Source organism: Pseudophryne corroboree, chromosome 2 (assembly GCF_028390025.1).
Source record: "Pseudophryne corroboree isolate aPseCor3 chromosome 2, aPseCor3.hap2, whole genome shotgun sequence".
Taxonomy (NCBI): domain Eukaryota; kingdom Metazoa; phylum Chordata; class Amphibia; order Anura; family Myobatrachidae; genus Pseudophryne; species Pseudophryne corroboree.
This window is the reverse complement of record NC_086445.1, coordinates 294,389,793-294,411,103: the sequence shown is the minus strand read 5'-3', so window position 1 is coordinate 294,411,103 and position 21,311 is coordinate 294,389,793.

The following is a 21,311-nucleotide window of genomic DNA, read 5'->3' as shown; positions in this document are numbered from 1 at the left end:
CTGTGACCCATGTGTCCTGACAAGCAGTATAGAAGCTATAGATAAATATATATAATATTACTGTATATCAGTACAGAACGGTGTAACTGTGACCCATGTGTCCTGACAAGCAGTATAGAAGCTATAGAAAAGTTTATATATTATTGTATATATCAGTACAGAGCGGTGTAACTGTGACCCATGTGTTCTGACAAGCAGTATAGAAGCTATAGAAAAGAATATATAATATTACTGTATATCAGTACAGAACAGTGTAACTGTGACCCATGTGTCCTGACAAGCAGTATAGAAGCTATAGAAAAGTATATATATTATTACTGTATATCAGTACAGAGCGGTGTAACTGTTACCCATGTGTCCTGACAAGCAGTATAGAAGCTATAGAAAAGTATATATAATATTACTGTATATCAGTACAGAACAGTGTAACTGTGACCCATGTGTCCTGACAAGCAGTATAGAAGCTATAGAAAAGTTTATATATTATTGTATATATCATTACAGAGCGGTGTAACTGTGACCCATGTGTTCTGACAAGCAGTATAGAAGCTATAGAAAAATATATATAATATTACTGTATATCAGTACAGAGCGGTGTAACTGTGACCCATGTGTCCTGACAAGCAGTATAGAAGCTATAGAAAATAAGAAAAGTATATATAGTATTGTATATATCAGTACAGACAGAGCGGTGTAACTGTGACACATGTGTCCTGACAAGCAGTATAGAAGCTATAGAAAAGTATATATGTTATAGTATATATCAGTACAGAGCGGTGTAACTGTGACCCCTGTGTCCTGACAAGCAGTGTAGAAGCTATAGAAAAGTATATATATTATTACTGTATATCAGTACAGAGCGGTGTAACTGTTACCCATGTGTCCTGACAAGCAGTATAGAAGCTATAGAAAAGTATATATAATATTACTGTATATCAGTACAGAGTAGAGATGAGCGCCTGAAATTTTTCGGGTTTTGTGTTTTGGTTTTGGGTTCGGTTCCGCGGCCGTGTTTTGGGTTCGAACGCGTTTTGGCAAAACCTCACCGAATTATTTTTGTCGGATTCGGGTGTGTTTTGGATTCGGGTGTTTTTTTCCAAAAACACTAAAAAACAGCTTAAATCATAGAATTTGGGGGTCATTTTGATCCCAAAGTATTATTAACCTCAAAAACCATAATTTACACTCATTTTCAGTCTATTCTGAATACCTCACACCTCACAATATTATTTTTAGTCCTAAAATTTGCACCGAGGTCGCTGTGTGAGTAAGATAAGCGACCCTAGTGGCCGACACAAACACCGGGCCCATCTAGGAGTGGCACTGCAGTGTCACGCAGGATGTCCCTTCCAAAAAACCCTCCCCAAACAGCACATGACGCAAAGAAAAAAAGAGGCGCAATGAGGTAGCTGTGTGAGTAAGATTAGCGACCCTAGTGGCCGACACAAACACCGGGCCCATCTAGGAGTGGCACTGCAGTGTCACGCAGGATGGCCCTTCCAAAAAACCCTCCCCAAACAGCACATGACGCAAAGAAAAAAAGAGGCGCAATGAGGTAGCTGACTGTGTGAGTAAGATTAGCGACCCTAGTGGCCGACACAAACACCGGGCCCATCTAGGAGTGGCACTGCAGTGTCACGCAGGATGTCCCTTCCAAAAAACCCTCCCCAAACAGCACATGACGCAAAGAAAAAAAGAGGCGCAATGAGGTAGCTGTGTGAGTAAGATTAGCGACCCTAGTGGCCGACACAAACACCGGGCACATCTAGGAGTGGCACTGCAGTGTCACGCAGGATGTCCCTTCCAAAAAACCCTCCCCAAACAGCACATGACGCAAAGAAAAAAAGAGGCGCAATGAGGTAGCTGTGTGAGTAAGATTAGCGACCCTAGTGGCCGACACAAACACCGGGCCCATCTAGGAGTGGCACTGCAGTGTCACGCAGGATGTCCCTTCCAAAAAACCCTCCCCAATCAGCACATGATGCAAAGAAAAAGAAAAGAAAAAAGAGGTGCAAGATGGAATTATCCTTGGGCCCTCCCACCCACCCTTATGTTGTATAAACAAAACAGGACATGCACACTTTAACCAACCCATCATTTCAGTGACAGGGTCTGCCACACGACTGTGACTGATATGACGGGTTGGTTTGGACCCCCCCCAAAAAAGAAGCAATTAATCTCTCCTTGCACAAACTGGCTCTACAGAGGCAAGATGTCCACCTCATCTTCACCCTCCGATATATCACCGTGTACATCCCCCTCCTCACAGATTATCAATTCGTCCCCACTGGAATCCACCATCTCAGCTCCCTGTGTACTTTGTGGAGGCAATTACTGCTGGTCAATGTCTCCGCGGAGGAATTGATTATAATTCATTTTTAAATGAACATCATTTTCTCCACATTTTCTGGATGTAACCTCGTACGCCGATTGCTGACAAGGTGAGCGGCGGCACTAAACACTCTTTCGGAGTACACACTTGTGGGAGGGCAACTTAGGTAGAATAAAGCCAGTTTGTGCAAGGGCCTCCAAATTGCCTCTTTTTCCTGCCAGTATAAGTACGGACTGTGTGACGTGCCTACTTGGATGCGGTCACTCATATAATCCTCCACCATTCTATCAATGTTGAGAGAATCATATGCAGTGACAGTAGACGACATGTCCGTAATCGTTGTCAGGTCCTTCAGTCCGGACCAGATGTCAGCATCAGCAGTCGCTCCAGACTGCCCTGCATCACCGCCAGCGGGTGGGCTCGGAATTCTAAGCCTTTTCCTCGCACCCCCAGTTGCGGGAGAATGTGAAGGAGGAGATGTTGACAGGTCGCGTTCCGCTTGACTTGACAATTTTGTCACCAGCAGGTCTTTCAACCCCAGCAGACCTGTGTCTGCCGGAAAGAGAGATCCAAGGTAGGCTTTAAATCTAGGATCGAGCACGGTGGCCAAAATGTAGTGCTCTGATTTCAACAGATTGACCACCCGTGAATCCTTGTTAAGCGAATTAAGGGCTGCATCCACAAGTCCCACATGCCTAGCGGAATCGCTCCCTTTTAGCTCCTTCTTCAATGCCTCCAGCTTCTTCTGCAAAAGCCTGATGAGGGGAATGACCTGACTCAGGCTGGCAGTGTCTGAACTGACTTCACGTGTGGCAAGTTCAAAGGGCATCAGAACCTTGCACAACGTTGAAATCATTCTCCACTGCACTTGAGACAGGTGCATTCCATCTCCTATATCGTGCTCAATTGTATAGGCTTGAATGGCCTTTTGCTGCTCCTCCAACCTCTGAAGCATATAGAGGGTTGAATTCCACCTCGTTACCACTTCTTGCTTCAGATGATGGCAGGGCAGGTTCAGTAGTTTTTGGTGGTGCACCAGTCTTCTGTACGTGGTGCCTGTACGCCGAAAGTGTCCCGCAATTTTTCTGGCCACCGACAGCATCTCTTGCACGCCCCTGTCGTTTTTTAAAAAATTCTGCACCACCAAATTCAAGGTATGTGCAAAACATGGGACGTGCTGGAATTTGCCCATATTTAATGCACACACAATATTGCTGGCGTTGTCCGATGCCACAAATCCACAGGAGAGTCCAATTGGGGTAAGCCATTCCGCGATGATCTTCCTCAGTTGCCGTAAGAGGTTTTCAGCTGTGTGCGTATTCTGGAAAGCGGTGATACAAAGCGTAGCCTGCCTAGGAAAGAGTTGGCGTTTGCGAGATGCTGCTACTGGTGCCGCCGCTGCTGTTCTTGCGGCGGGAGTCCATACATCTACCCAGTGGGCTGTCACAGTCATATAGTCCTGACCCTGCCCTGCTCCACTTGTCCACATGTCCGTGGTTAAGTGGACATTGGGTACAACTGTATTTTTTAGGAGACTGGTGAGTCTTTTTCTGACGTCCGTGTACATTCTCGGTATCGCCTGCCTAGAGAAGTGGAACCTAGATGGTATTTGGTAACGGGGGCACACTGCCTCAATAAATTGTCTAGTTCCCTGTGAACTAACGGCGGATACCGGACGCACGTCTAACACCAACATAGTTGTCAAGGACTCAGTTATCCGCTTTGCAGTAGGATGACTGCTGTGATATTTCATCTTCCTCGCAAAGGACTGTTGAACAGTCAATTGCTTACTGGAAGTAGTACAAGTGGGCTTACGACTTCCCCTCTGGGATGACCATCGACTCCCAGCGGCAACAACAGCAGCGCCAGCAGCAGTAGGCGTTACACGCAAGGATGCATCGGAGGAATCCCAGGCAGGAGAGGACTCGTCAGACTTGCCAGTGACATGGCCTGCAGGACTATTGGCATTCCTGGGGAAGGAGGAAATTGACACTGAGGGAGTTGGTGGGGTGGTTTGCGTGAGCTTGGTTACAAGAGGAAGGGATTTACTGGTCAGTGGACTGCTTCCGCTGTCACCCAAAGTTTTTGAACTTGTCACTGACTTATTATGAATGCGCTGCAGGTGACGTATAAGGGAGGATGTTCCGAGGTGGTTAACGTCCTTACCCCTACTTATTACAGCTTGACAAAGGGAACACACGGCTTGACACCTGTTGTCCGCATTTCTGGTGAAATACCTCCACACCGAAGAGCTGATTTTTTGGGTATTTTCACCTGGCATGTCAACGGCCATATTCCTCCCACGGACAACAGGTGTCTCCCCGGGTGCCTGACTTAAACAAACCACCTCACCATCAGAATCCTCCTGGTCAATTTCCTCCCCAGCGCCAGCAACACCCATATCCTCCTCATCCTGGTGTACTTCAACACTGACATCTTCAATCTGACTATCAGGAACTGGACTGCGGGTGCTCCTTCCAGCACTTGCAGGGGGCGTGCAAATGGTGGAAGGCGCATGCTCTTCACGTCCAGTGTTGGGAAGGTCAGGCATCGCAACCGACACAATTGGACTCTCCTTGTGGATTTGGGATTTCAAAGAACGCACAGTTCTTTGCGGTGCTTTTGCCAGCTTGAGTCTTTTCAGTTTTCTAGCGAGAGGCTGAGTGCTTCCATCCTCATGTGAAGCTGAACCACTAGCCATGAACATAGGCCAGGGCCTCAGCCGTTCCTTGCCACTCCGTGTGGTAAATGGCATATTGGCAAGTTTACGCTTCTCCTCCGACAATTTTATTTTAGGTTTTGGAGTCCTTTTTTTACTGATATTTGGTGTTTTGGTTTTGACATGCTCTGTACTATGCCATTGGGCATCGGCCTTGGCAGACGACGTTGCTGGCATTTCATCGTCTCGGCCATGACTAGTGGCAGCAGCTTCAGCACGAGGTGGAAGTGGATCTTGATCTTTCCCTAATTTTGGAACCTCAACATTTTTGTTCTCCATATTTTAATAGGCACAACTAAAAGGCACCTCAGGTAAACAATGGAGATGGATGGATTGGATACTAGTATACAATTATGGACGGGCTGCCGAGTGCCGACACAGAGGTAGCCACAGCCGTGAACTACCGCACTGTACTGTGTCTGCTGCTAATATATAGACTGGTTGATAAAGAGATAGTATACTCGTAACTAGTATGTATGTATAAAGAAAGAAAAAAAAACCACGGTTAGGTCACTGGTATATACAATTATGGACGGGCTGCCGAGTGCCGACACAGAGGTAGCCACAGCCGTGAACTACCGCACTGTACTGTGTCTGCTGCTAATATATAGACTGGTTGATAAAGAGATAGTATACTCGTAACTAGTATGTATGTATAAAGAAAGAAAAAAAAACCACGGTTAGGTCACTGGTATATACAATTATGGACGGGCTGCCGAGTGCCGACACAGAGGTAGCCACAGCCGTGAACTACCGCACTGTACTGTGTCTGCTGCTAATATATAGACTGGTTGATAAAGAGATAGTATACTCGTAACTAGTATGTATGTATAAAGAAAGAAAAAAAAACCACGGTTAGGTGGTATATACAATTATGGACGGGCTGCCGAGTGCCGACACAGAGGTAGCCACAGCCGTGAACTACCGCACTGTACTGTGTCTGCTGCTAATATATAGACTGGTTGATAAAGAGATAGTATACTCGTAACTAGTATGTATGTATAAAGAAAGAAAAAAAAACCACGGTTAGGTCACTGGTATATACAATTATGGACGGGCTGCCGAGTGCCGACACAGAGGTAGCCACAGCCGTGAACTACCGCACTGTACTGTGTCTGCTGCTAATATATAGACTGGTTGATAAAGAGATAGTATACTCGTAACTAGTATGTATGTATAAAGAAAGAAAAAAAAAACCACGGTTAGGTCACTGGTATATACAATTATGGACGGGCTGCGGAGTGCCGACACAGAGGTAGCCACAGCCGTGAACTACCGCACTGTACTGTGTCTGCTGCTAATATATAGACTGGTTGATAAAGAGATAGTATACTCGTAACTAGTATGTATGTATAAAGAAAGAAAAAAAAACCACGGTTAGGTGGTATATACAATTATGGACGGGCTGCCGAGTGCCGACACAGAGGTAGCCACAGCCGTGAACTACCGCACTGTACTGTGTCTGCTGCTAATATATAGACTGGTTGATAAAGAGATAGTATACTCGTAACTAGTATGTATGTATAAAGAAAGAAAAAAAAACCACGGTTAGGTCACTGGTATATACAATTATGGACGGGCTGCCGAGTGCCGACACAGAGGTAGCCACAGCCATGAACTACCGCACTGTACTGTGTCTGCTGCTAATATATAGACTGGTTGATAAAGAGATAGTATACTCGTAACTAGTATGTATGTATAAAGAAAGAAAAAAAAACCACGGTTAGGTCACTGGTATATACAATTATGGACGGGCTGCGGAGTGCCGACACAGAGGTAGCCACAGCCGTGAACTACCGCACTGTACTGTGTCTGCTGCTAATATATAGACTGGTTGATAAAGAGATAGTATACTCGTAACTAGTATGTATGTATAAAGAAAGAAAAAAAAACCACGGTTAGGTGGTATATACAATTATGGACGGGCTGCCGAGTGCCGACACAGAGGTAGCCACAGCCGTGAACTACCGCACTGTACTGTGTCTGCTGCTAATATATAGACTGGTTGATAAAGAGATAGTATACTCGTAACTAGTATGTATGTATAAAGAAAGAAAAAAAAACCACGGTTAGGTCACTGGTATATACAATTATGGACGGGCTGCCGAGTGCCGACACAGAGGTAGCCACAGCCGTGAACTACCGCACTGTACTGTGTCTGCTGCTAATATATAGACTGGTTGATAAAGAGATAGTATACTCGTAACTAGTATGTATGTATAAAGAAAGAAAAAAAAACCACGGTTAGGTCACTGGTATATACAATTATGGACGGGCTGCCGAGTGCCGACACAGAGGTAGCCACAGCCGTGAACTACCGCACTGTACTGTGTCTGCTGCTAATATATAGACTGGTTGATAAAGAGATAGTATACTCGTAACTAGTATGTATGTATAAAGAAAGAAAAAAAAACCACGGTTAGGTCACTGGTATATACAATTATGGACGGGCTGCCGAGTGCCGACACAGAGGTAGCCACAGCCGTGAACTACCGCACTGTACTGTGTCTGCTGCTAATATAGACTGGTTGATAAAGAGATAGTATACTACTAATATTATATACTGGTGGTCAGGTCACTGGTCACTAGTCACACTGGCAGTGGCACTCCTGCAGCAAAAGTGTGCACTGTTTAATTTTAATATAATATTATGTACTCCTGGCTCCTGCTATAACCTATAACTGGCACTGCAGTAGTGCTCCCCAGTCTCCCCCACAATTATAAGCTGTGTGAGCTGAGCAGTCAGACAGATATATAATATATATAGATGATGCAGCACACTGGCCTGAGCCTGAGCAGTGCACACAGATATGGTATGTATGTGACTGAGTCACTGTGTGCTGTGTATCGCTTTTTTCAGGCAGAGAACGGATTATAAATAAAAGTGGTGGTCACTGGTCACTATCAGCAAAACTCTGCACTGTACACTACTGAGTACTCCTAATGCTCCCCAAAATTAGTAAATCAAGTGTCTAAACGGAGAGGACGCCAGCCACGTCCTCTCCCTATCAATCTCAATGCACGTGTGAAAATGGCGGCGACGCGCGGCTCCTTATATAGAATCCGAGTCTCGCGATAGAATCCGAGCCTCGCGAGAATCCGACAGCGTCATGATGAATTTCGGGCGCGCTCGGGTTAACCGAGCAAGGCGGGAAGATCCGAGTCGCTCGGACTCGTGAAAAAAAACATGAAGTTCTGGCGGGTTCGGATTCAGAGAAACCGAACCCGCTCATCTCTAGTACAGAGCAGTGTAACTGTGACCCTTGTGTCCTGACAAGCAGTGTAGAAGCTATATAAAATTAGAAAAGTATATATATTATTTTATATATTAGTACAGCAGAGCAGTGTAACTGTGACCCATGTGTCCTGACAAGCAGAATAGAAGATATAGAAAATAAGAAAAGTATATATATTATTGTATATATCAGTACAGACAGAGCGGTGTAACTGTGACACATTTGTCCTTACAAGCAGTATAGAAGCTATAGAAAAGTATATATATTATTGTATATATCAGCACAGAGCGGTGTAACTGTGACCCATGTGTCCTGACAAGCAGTATAGAAGCTATAGAAAATAAGAAAAGTATATATATTATTGTATATATCAGTACAGACAGAGCGGTGTAACTGTGACCCATGTGTCCTGACAAGCAGTATAGAAGCTATAGAAAATAAGAAAAGTATATATATTATTGTATATATAAGTACAGACAGAGCATTGTAACTGTGACACATGTGTCCTGACAAGCAGTATAGAAGCTATAGAAAAGTTTATATATTATTGTATATATCAGTACAGAGCGGTGTAACTGTGACCCATGTGTTCTGACAAGCAGTATAGAAGCTATAGAAAAGTATATATAATATTACTGTATATCAGTACAGAACAGTGTAACTGTGACCCATGTGTCCTGACAAGCAGTATAGAAGCTATAGAAAAATTTATATATTATTGTATATATCAGTACAGAGCGGTGTAACTGTGACCCATGTGTTCTGACAAGCAGTATAGAAGCTATAGAAAAGTATATATAATATTACTGTATATCAGTACAAAACAGTGTAACTGTGACCCATGTGTCCTGACAAGCAGTATAGAAGCTATAGAAAAGTATATATATTATTACTGTATATCAGTACAGAGCGGTGTAACTGTGACCCATGTGTCCTGACAAGCAGTAGAGAAGCTATAGAAAATAAGAAAAGTATATATAGTTTTGTATATATCTGTACAGACAGAGCGGTGTAACTGTGACACATGTGTCCTGACAAGCAGTATAGAAGCTATAGAAAAGTATATATATTATTGTATATATCAGTACAGATCGGTGTAACTGTGACCCATGTGTCCTGACAAGCAGTATAGAAGCTATAGTAAAGTATATATAATATTACTGTATATCAGTACAGAGCGGTGTAACTGTGACCCATGTGTCCTGACAAGCAGTATAGAAGCTATAGAAAATAAGAAAAGTATATATATTATTGTATATATAAGTACAGACAGAGCATTGTAACTGTAACACGTGTCCTGACAAGCAGTACAGAAGCTATAGAAAAGTATATATATTATTGTATATATCAGTACAGAGCAGTGTAACTGTGACCCATGTGTCCTGACAAGCAGTATAGAAGCTATAGAAAAGTATATATATTATTGTATATATCAGTACAGAACAGTGTAACTGTGACCCATGTGTCCTGACAAGCAGTATAGAAGCTATAGAAAAGTTTATATATTATTGTATATATCAGTACAGAGCGGTGTAACTGTGACCCATGTGTCCTGACAAGCAGTATAGAAGCTATAGAAAATAAGAAAAGTATATATAGTTTTGTATATATCTGTACAGACAGAGCGGTGTAACTGTGACACATGTGTCCTGACAAGCAGTATAGAAGCTATAGAAAAGTATATATATTATTGTATATATCAGTACAGATCGGTGTAACTGTGACCCATGTGTCCAGACAAGCAGTATAGAAGCTATAGAAAATAAGAAAAGTATATATATTATTGTATATATAAGTACAGACAGAGCATTGTAACTGTAACACGTGTCCTGACAAGCAGTACAGAAGCTATAGAAAAGTATATATATTATTGTATATATCAGTACAGAGCGGTGTAACTGTGACCCATGTGTCCTGACAAGCAGTATAGAAGCTATAGAAAAGTATATATATTATTGTATATATCAGTACAGAACAGTGTAACTGTGACCCATGTGTCCTGACAAGCAGTATAGAAGCTATAGAAAAGTTTATATATTATTGTATATATCAGTACAGAGCGGTGTAACTGTGACCCATGTGTTCTGACAAGCAGTATAGAAGCTATAGAAAAATATATATAATATTACTGTATATCAGTACAGAGCGGTGGAACTGTGACCCATGTGTCCAGACAAGCAGTATAGAAGCTATAGAAAAGTATATAAAATATTACTGTATATCAGTACAGAGCGGTGTAACTGTGACCCATGTGTCCCGACAAGCAGTATAGAATCTATAGAAAATAGGAAAAGTATATATATTATTGTATATATCAGTACAGACAGAGCGGTGTAACTGTGACCCATGTGTCCTGACAAGCAGTATAGAAGCTATAGAAAAAAATATATAATATTACTGTATATCAGTACAGAGCAGTGTAACTGTGACCCATGTGTCCTGACAAGCAGTATAGAAGCTATAGAAAAGTATATATATTATTGTATATATCAGTACAGAGCGGTGTAACTGTGACCTATGTGTCCTGACAAGCAGTATAGAAGCTATAGAAAAGTATACATAATATTACTGTATATCAGTACAGAGCGGTGTAACTGTGACCCATGTGTCCTGACAAGCAGTATAGAAGCTATAGAAAAGTATATATAATATTACTGTATATCAGTACAGAGCGGTGTAACTGTGACCCATGTGTCCTGACAAGCAGTATAGAAGCTATAGAAAATAAGAAAAGTATATATAGTTTTGTATATATCTGTACAGACAGAGCGGTGTAACTGTGACACATGTGTCCTGACAAGCAGTATAGAAGCTATAGAAAAGTATATATATTATTGTATATATCAGTACAGATCAGTGTAACTGTGACCCCTGTGTCCTGACAAGCAGTATAGAAGCTATAGTAAAGTATATATAATATTACTGTATATCAGTACAGAGCGGTGTAACTGTGACCCATGTGTCCTGACAAGCAGTATAGAAGCTATAGAAAAATATATATAATATTACTGTATATCAGTACAGAACAGTGTAACTGTGACCCATGTGTCCTGACAAGCAGTATAGAAGCTATAGAAAAATTTATATATTATTGCATATATCAGTACAGAGCGGTGTAACTGTGACCCATGTGTTCTGACAAGCAGTATAGAAGCTATAGAAAAGTATATATAATATTACTGTATATCAGTACAGAACAGTGTAACTGTGACCCATGTGTCCTGACAAGCAGTATAGAAGCTATAGAAAAGTATATATATTATTACTGTATATCAGTACAGAGCGGTGTAACTGTTACCCATGTGTCCTGACAAGCAGTATAGAAGCTATAGAAAAGTATATATAATATTACTGTATATCAGTACAGAACAGTGTAACTGTGACCCATGTGTCCTGACAAGCAGTATAGAAGCTATAGAAAATAAGAAAAGTATATATAGTATTGTATATATCAGTACAGACAGAGCGGTGTAACTGTGACCCATGTGTCCTGACAAGCAGTATAGAAGCTATAGAAAAGTTTATATATTATTGTATATATCAGTACAGAGCGGTGTAACTGTGACCCATGTGTTCTGACAAGCAGTATAGAAGCTATAGAAAAGTATATATAATATTACTGTATATCAGTACAGAACAGTGTAACTGTGACCCATGTGTCCTGACAAGCAGTATAGAAGCTATAGAAAAGTTTATATATTATTGTATATATCAGTACAGAGCGGTGTAACTGTGACCCATGTGTTCTGACAAGCAGTATAGAAGCTATAGAAAAATATATATAATATTACTGTATATCAGTACAGAGCGGTGTAACTGTGACCCATGTGTCCTGACAAGCAGTATAGAAGCTATAGAAAATAAGAAAAGTATATATAGTATTGTATATATCAGTACAGACAGAGCAGTGTAACTGTGACACATGTGTCCTGACAAGCAGTATAGAAGCTATAGAAAAGTATATATGTTATAGTATATATCAGTACAGAGCGGTGTAACTGTGACCCCTGTGTCCTGACAAGCAGTATAGAAGCTATAGAAAAGTATATATATTATTACTGTATATCAGTACAGAGCGGTGTAACTGTGACCCATGTGTCCTGACAAGCAGTATAGAAGCTATAGAAAATAAGAAAAGTATATATATTATTGTATATATCAGTACAGATCGGTGTAACTGTGACCCATGTGTCCTGACAAGCAGTATAGAAGCTATAGTAAAGTATATATAATATTACTGTATATCAGTACAGAGCGGTGTAACTGTGACCCATGTGTCCTGACAAGCAGTATAGAAGCTATAGAAAATAAGAAAAGTATATATATTATTGTATATATCAGTACAGACAGAGCGGTGTAACTGTGACCCATGTGTCCTGACAAGCAGTATAGAAGCTATAGAAAATAAGAAAAGTATATATATTATTGTATATATAAGTACAGACAGAGCATTGTAACTGTGACACATGTGTCCTGACAAGCAGTACAGAAGCTATAGAAAAGTATATATATTATTGTATATATCAGTACAGAGCGGTGTAACTGTGACCCATGTGTCCTGACAAGCAGTATAGAAGCTATAGAAAAATATATATAATATTACTGTATATCAGTACAGAACAGTGTAACTGTGACCCATGTGTCCTGACAAGCAGTATAGAAGCTATAGAAAAGTTTATATATTATTGTATATATCAGTACAGAGCGGTGTAACTGTGACCCATGTGTTCTGACAAGCAGTATAGAAGCTATAGTAAAGTATATATAATGTTACTGTATATCAGTACAGAGCGGTGTAACTGTGACCCATGTGTCCTGACAAGCAGTATAGAAGCTATAGAAAATAAGAAAAGTATATATATTATTGTATATATAAGTACAGACAGAGCATTGTAACTGTAACACGTGTCCTGACAAGCAGTACAGAAGCTATAGAAAAGTATATATATAATTGTATATATCAGTACAGACAGAGCGGTGTAACTGTGACCCATGTGTCCTGACAAGCAGTATAGAAGCTATAGAAAAAAATATATAATATTACTGTATATCAGTACAGAGCAGTGTAACTGTGACCCATGTGTCCTGACAAGCAGTATAGAAGCTATAGAAAAGTATATATATTATTGTATATATCAGTACAGAGCGGTGTAACTGTGACCTATGTGTCCTGACAAGCAGTATAGAAGCTATAGAAAAGTATATATAATATTACTGTATATCAGTACAGAACGGTGTAACTGTGACCCATGTGTCCTGACAAGCAGTATAGAAGCTATAGAAAAGTATATATAATATTACTGTATATCAGTACAGAGCGGTGTAACTGTGACCCATGTGTCCTGACAAGCAGTAAAGAAGCTATAGAAAATAAGAAAAGTATATATAGTTTTGTATATATCTGTACAGACAGAGCGGTGTAACTGTGACACATGTGTCCTGACAAGCAGTATAGAAGCTATAGAAAAGTATATATATTATTGTATATATCAGTACAGATCGGTGTAACTGTGACCCATGTGTCCTGACAAGCAGTATAGAAGCTATAGTAAAGTATATATAATATTACTGTATATCAGTACAGAGCGGTGTAACTGTGACCCATGTGTCCTGACAAGCAGTATAGAAGCTATAGAAAATAAGAAAAGTATATATATTATTGTATATATAAGTACAGACAGAGCATTGTAACTGTGACACATGTGTCCTGACAAGCAGTACAGAAGCTATAGAAAAGTATATATATTATTGTATATATCAGTACAGAGCGGTGTAACTGTGACCCATGTGTCCTGACAAGCAGTATAGAAGCTATAGAAAAATATATATAATATTACTGTATATCAGTACAGAACGGTGTAACTGTGACCCATGTGTCCTGACAAGCAGTATAGAAGCTATAGAAAAGTTTATATATTATTGTATATATCAGTACAGAGCGGTGTAACTGTGACCCATGTGTTCTGACAAGCAGTATAGAAGCTATAGAAAAGAATATATAATATTACTGTATATCAGTACAGAACAGTGTAACTGTGACCCATGTGTCCTGACAAGCAGTATAGAAGCTATAGAAAAGTATATATATTATTACTGTATATCAGTACAGAGCGGTGTAACTGTGACCCATGTGTCCTGACAAGCAGTATAGAAGCTATAGAAAATAAGAAAAGTATATATATTATTGTATATATCAGTACAGATCGGTGTAACTGTGACCCATGTGTCCTGACAAGCAGTATAGAAGCTATAGTAAAGTATATATAATATTACTGTATATCAGTACAGAGCGGTGTAACTGTGACCCATGTGTCCTGACAAGCAGTATAGAAGCTATAGAAAATAAGAAAAGTATATATATTATTGTATATATCAGTACAGACAGAGCGGTGTAACTGTGACCCATGTGTCCTGACAAGCAGTATAGAAGCTATAGAAAATAAGAAAAGTATATATATTATTGTATATATAAGTACAGACAGAGCATTGTAACTGTGACACATGTGTCCTGACAAGCAGTACAGAAGCTATAGAAAAGTATATATATTATTGTATATATCAGTACAGAGCGGTGTAACTGTGACCCATGTGTCCTGACAAGCAGTATAGAAGCTATAGAAAAATATATATAATATTACTGTATATCAGTACAGAACAGTGTAACTGTGACCCATGTGTCCTGACAAGCAGTATAGAAGCTATAGAAAAGTTTATATATTATTGTATATATCAGTACAGAGCGGTGTAACTGTGACCCATGTGTTCTGACAAGCAGTATAGAAGCTATAGAAAAGTATATATAATATTACTGTATATCAGTACAGAGCGGTGTAACTGTGACCCATGTGTCCTGACAAGCAGTATAGAAGCTATAGAAAATAAGAAAAGTATATATAGTTTTGTATATATCTGTACAGACAGAGCGGTGTATCTGTGACACATGTGTCCTGACAAGCAGTATAGAAGCTATAGAAAAGTATATATATTATTGTATATATCAGTACAGATCGGTGTAACTGTGACCCATGTGTCCTGACAAGCAGTATAGAAGCTATAGTAAAGTATATATAATGTTACTGTATATCAGTACAGAGCGGTGTAACTGTGACCCATGTGTCCTGACAAGCAGTATAGAAGCTATAGAAAATAAGAAAAGTATATATATTATTGTATATATAAGTACAGACAGAGCATTGTAACTGTAACACGTGTCCTGACAAGCAGTACAGAAGCTATAGAAAAGTATATATATTATTGTATATATCAGTACAGACAGAGCGGTGTAACTGTGACCCATGTGTCCTGACAAGCAGTATAGAAGCTATAGAAAAAAATATATAATATTACTGTATATCAGTACAGAGCAGTGTAACTGTGACCCATGTGTCCTGACAAGCAGTATAGAAGCTATAGAAAAGTATATATATTATTGTATATATCAGTACAGAGCGGTGTAACTGTGACCTATGTGTCCTGACAAGCAGTATAGAAGCTATAGAAAAGTATATATAATATTACTGTATATCAGTACAGAGCGGTGTAACTGTGACCCATGTGTCCTGACAAGCAGTATAGAAGCTATAGAAAAGTATATATAATATTACTGTATATCAGTACAGAGCGGTGTAACTGTGACCCATGTGTCCTGACAAGCAGTATAGAAGCTATAGAAAATAAGAAAAGTATATATAGTTTTGTATATATCTGTACAGACAGAGCGGTGTAACTGTGACACATGTGTCCTGACAAGCAGTATAGAAGCTATAGAAAAGTATATATATTATTGTATATATCAGTACAGATCGGTGTAACTGTGACCCATGTGTCCTGACAAGCAGTATAGAAGCTATAGTAAAGTATATATAATATTACTGTATATCAGTACAGAGCGGTGTAACTGTGACCCATGTGTCCTGACAAGCAGTATAGAAGCTATAGAAAATAAGAAAAGTATATATATTATTGTATATATAAGTACAGACAGAGCATTGTAACTGTGACACATGTGTCCTGACAAGCAGTACAGAAGCTATAGAAAAGTATATATATTATTGTATATATCAGTACAGAGCGGTGTAACTGTGACCCATGTGTCCTGACAAGCAGTATAGAAGCTATAGAAAAATATATATAATATTACTGTATATCAGTACAGAACGGTGTAACTGTGACCCATGTGTCCTGACAAGCAGTATAGAAGCTATAGAAAAGTTTATATATTATTGTATATATCAGTACAGAGCGGTGTAACTGTGACCCATGTGTTCTGACAAGCAGTATAGAAGCTATAGAAAAGAATATATAATATTACTGTATATCAGTACAGAACAGTGTAACTGTGACCCATGTGTCCTGACAAGCAGTATAGAAGCTATAGAAAAGTATATATATTATTACTGTATATCAGTACAGAGCGGTGTAACTGTTACCCATGTGTCCTGACAAGCAGTATAGAAGCTATAGAAAAGTATATATAATATTACTGTATATCAGTACAGAACAGTGTAACTGTGACCCATGTGTCCTGACAAGCAGTATAGAAGCTATAGAAAAGTTTATATATTATTGTATATATCATTACAGAGCGGTGTAACTGTGACCCATGTGTTCTGACAAGCAGTATAGAAGCTATAGAAAAATATATATAATATTACTGTATATCAGTACAGAGCGGTGTAACTGTGACCCATGTGTCCTGACAAGCAGTATAGAAGCTATAGAAAATAAGAAAAGTATATATAGTATTGTATATATCAGTACAGACAGAGCGGTGTAACTGTGACACATGTGTCCTGACAAGCAGTATAGAAGCTATAGAAAAGTATATATGTTATAGTATATATCAGTACAGAGCGGTGTAACTGTGACCCCTGTGTCCTGACAAGCAGTATAGAAGCTATAGAAAAGTATATATAATATTACTGTATATCAGTACAGAGCAGTGTAACTGTGACCCTTGTGTCCTGACAAGCAGTGTAGAAGCTATATAAAATTAGAAAAGTATATATATTATTTTATATATTAGTACAGCAGAGCAGTGTAACTGTGACCCATGTGTCCTGACAAGCAGTATAGAAGATATAGAAAATAAGAAAAGTATATATATTATTGTATATATCAGTACAGACAGAGCGGTGTAACTGTGACCCATGTGTCCTGACAAGCAGTATAGAAGCTATAGAAAATAAGAAAAGTATATATATTATTGTATATATAAGTACAGACAGAGCATTGTAACTGTGACACATGTGTCCTGACAAGCAGTATAGAAGCTATAGAAAAGTTTATATATTATTGTATATATCAGTACAGAGCGGTGTAACTGTGACCCATGTGTTCTGAAAAGCAGTATAGAAGCTATAGAAAAGTATATATAATATCACTGTATATCAGTACAGAACAGTGTAACTGTGACCTATCTGTCCTGACAAGCAGTATAGAAGCTATAGAAAAGTTTATATATTATTATATATATCAGTACAGAGCGGTGTAACTGTGACCCATGTGTTCTGACAAGCAGTATAGAAGCTATAGAAAAATATATATAATATTACTGTATATCAGTACAGAGCGGTGTAACTGTGACCCATGTGTCCTGACAAGCAGTATAGAAGCTATAGAAAACAAGAAAAGTATATATAGTATTGTATATATCAGTACAGACAGAGCGGTGTAACTGTGACACATGTGTCCTGACAAGCAGTTTAGAAGCTATAGAAATGTATATATGTTATAGTATATATTAGTACAGAGCGGTGTAACTGTGACCCCTGTGTCCTGACAAGCAGTATAGAAGCTATAGAAAAGAATATATATTATTACTGTATATCAGTACAGAGTGGTGTAACTGTTACCCATGTGTCCTGACAAGCAGTATAGAAGCTATAGAAAAGTATATATAATATTACTGTATATCAGTACAGAGCAGTGTAACTGTGACCCATGTGTCCTGACAAGCAGTGTAGAAGCTATATAAAATTAGAAAAGTATATATATTATTTTATATATTAGTACAGACAGAGCAGTGTAACTGTGACCCATGTGTCCTGACAAGCAGTATAGAAGCTATAGAAAATAAGAAAAGTATATATATTATTGTATATATCAGTACAGACAGAGCGGTGTAACTGTGACACATTTGTCCTTACAAGCAGTATAGAAGCTATAGAAAAGTATATATATTATTGTATATATCAGCACAGAGCGGTGTAACTGTGACCCATGTGTCCTGACAAGCAGTATAGAAGCTATAGAAAATAAGAAAAGTATATATATTATTGTATATATCAGTACAGACAGAGCGGTGTAACTGTGACCCATGTGTCCTGACAAGCAGTATAGAAGCTATAGAAAATAAGAAAAGTATATATATTATTGTATATATAAGTACAGACAGAGCATTGTAACTGTGACACATGTGTCCTGACAAGCAGTACAGAAGCTATAGAAAAGTATATATATTATTGTATATATCAGTACAGAGCGGTGTAACTGTGACCCATGTGTCCTGACAAGCAGTATAGAAGCTATAGAAAAATATATATAATATTACTGTATATCAGTACAGAACAGTGTAACTGTGACCCATGTGTCCTGACAAGCAGTATAGAAGCTATAGAAAAGTTTATATATTATTATATATATCAGTACAGAGCGGTGTAACTGTGACCCATGTGTTCTGACAAGCAGTATAGAAGCTATAGAAAAGTATATATAATATTACTGTATATCAGTACAGAGCGGTGTAACTGTGACCCATGTGTCCTGACAAGCAGTATAGAAGCTATAGAAAATAAGAAAAGTATATATAGTTTTGTATATATCTGTACAGACAGAGCGGTGTAACTGTGACACATGTGTCCTGACAAGCAGTATAGAAGCTATAGAAAAGTATATATATTATTGTATATATCAGTACAGATCAGTGTAACTGTGACCCCTGTGTCCTGACAAGCAGTATAGAAGCTATAGTAAAGTATATATAATATTACTGTATATCAGTACAGAGCGGTGTAACTGTGACCCATGTGTCCTGACAAGCAGTATAGAAGCTATAAAAAAATATATATAATATTACTGTATATCAGTACAGAACAGTGTAACTGTGACCCATGTGTCCTGACAAGCAGTATAGAAGCTATAGAAAAATTTATATATTATTGTATATATCAGTACAGAGCGGTGTAACTGTGACCCATGTGTTCTGACAAGCAGTATAGAAGCTATAGAAAAGTATATATAATATTACTGTATATCAGTACAGAACAGTGTAACTGTGACCCATGTGTCCTGACAAGCAGTATAGAAGCTATAGAAAAGTATATATATTATTACTGTATATCAGTACAGAGCGGTGTAACTGTTACCCATGTGTCCTGACAAGCAGTATAGAAGCTATAGAAAAGTATATATAATATTACTGTATATCAGTACAGAACAGTGTAACTGTGACCCATGTGTCCTGACAAGCAGTATAGAAGCTATAGAAAATAAGAAAAGGATATATAGTATTGTATATATCAGTACAGACAGAGCGGTGTAACTGTGACCCATGTGTCCTGACAAGCAGTATAGAAGCTATAGAAAAGTTTATATATTATTGTATATATCAGTACAGAGCGGTGTAACTGTGACCCATGTGTTCTGACAAGCAGTATAGAAGCTATAGAAAAGTATATATAATATTACTGTATATCAGTACAGAACAGTGTAACTGTGACCCATGTGTCCTGACAAGCAGTATAGAAGCTATAGAAAAGTTTATATATTATTGTATATATCAGTACAGAGCGGTGTAACTGTGACCCATGTGTTCTGACACGCAGTATAGAAGCTATAGAAAAATATATATAATATTACTGTATATCAGTACAGAGCGGTGTAACTGTGACCCATGTGTCCTGACAAGCAGTATAGAAGCTATAGAAAATAAGAAAAGTATATATAGTATTGTATATATCAGTACAGACAGAGCGGTGTAACTGTGACACATGTGTCCAGACAAGCAGTATAGAAGCTATAGAAAAGTATATATGTTATAGTATATATCAGTACAGAGCGGTGTAACTGTGACCCCTGTGTCCTGACAAGCAGTATAGAAGCTATAGAAAAGTATATATATTATTACTGTATATCAGTACAGAGCGGTGTAACTGTGACCCATGTGTCCTGACAAGCAGTATAGAAGCTATAGAAAATAAGAAAAGTATATATATTATTGTATATATCAGTACAGATCGGTGTAACTGTGACCCATGTGTCCTGACAAGCAGTATAGAAGCTATAGTAAGGTATATATAATATTACTGTATATCAGTACAGAGCGGTGTAACTGTGACCCATGTGTCCTGACAAGCAGTATAGAAGCTATAGAAAATAAGAAAAGTATATATATTATTGTATATATCAGTACAGACAGAGCGGTGTAACTGTGACCCATGTGTCCTGACAAGCAGTATAGAAGCTATAGAAAATAAGAAAAGTATATATATTATTGTATATATAAGTACAGACAGAGCATTGTAACTGTGACACATGTGTCCTGACAAGCAGTACAGAAGCTATAGAAAAGTATATATATTATTGTATATATCAGTACAGAGCGGTGTAACTGTGACCCATGTGTCCTGACAAGCAGTATAGAAGCTATAGAAAAATATATATAATATTACTGTATATCAGTACAGAACAGTGTAACTGTGACCCATGTGTCCTGACAAGCAGTATAGAAGCTATAGAAAAGTTTATATATTATTGTATATATCAGTACAGAGCGGTGTAACTGTGACCCATGTGTTCTGACAAGCAGTATAGAAGCTATAGAAAGTATATATAATATTACTGTATATCAGTACAGAGCGGTGTAACTGTGACCCATGTGTCCTGACAAGCAGTATAGAAGCTATAGAAAATAAGAAAAGTATATATTGTTTTGTATATATCTGTACAGACAGAGCGGTGTATCTGTGACACATGTGTCCTGACAAGCAGTATAGAAGCTATAGAAAAGTATATATATTATTGT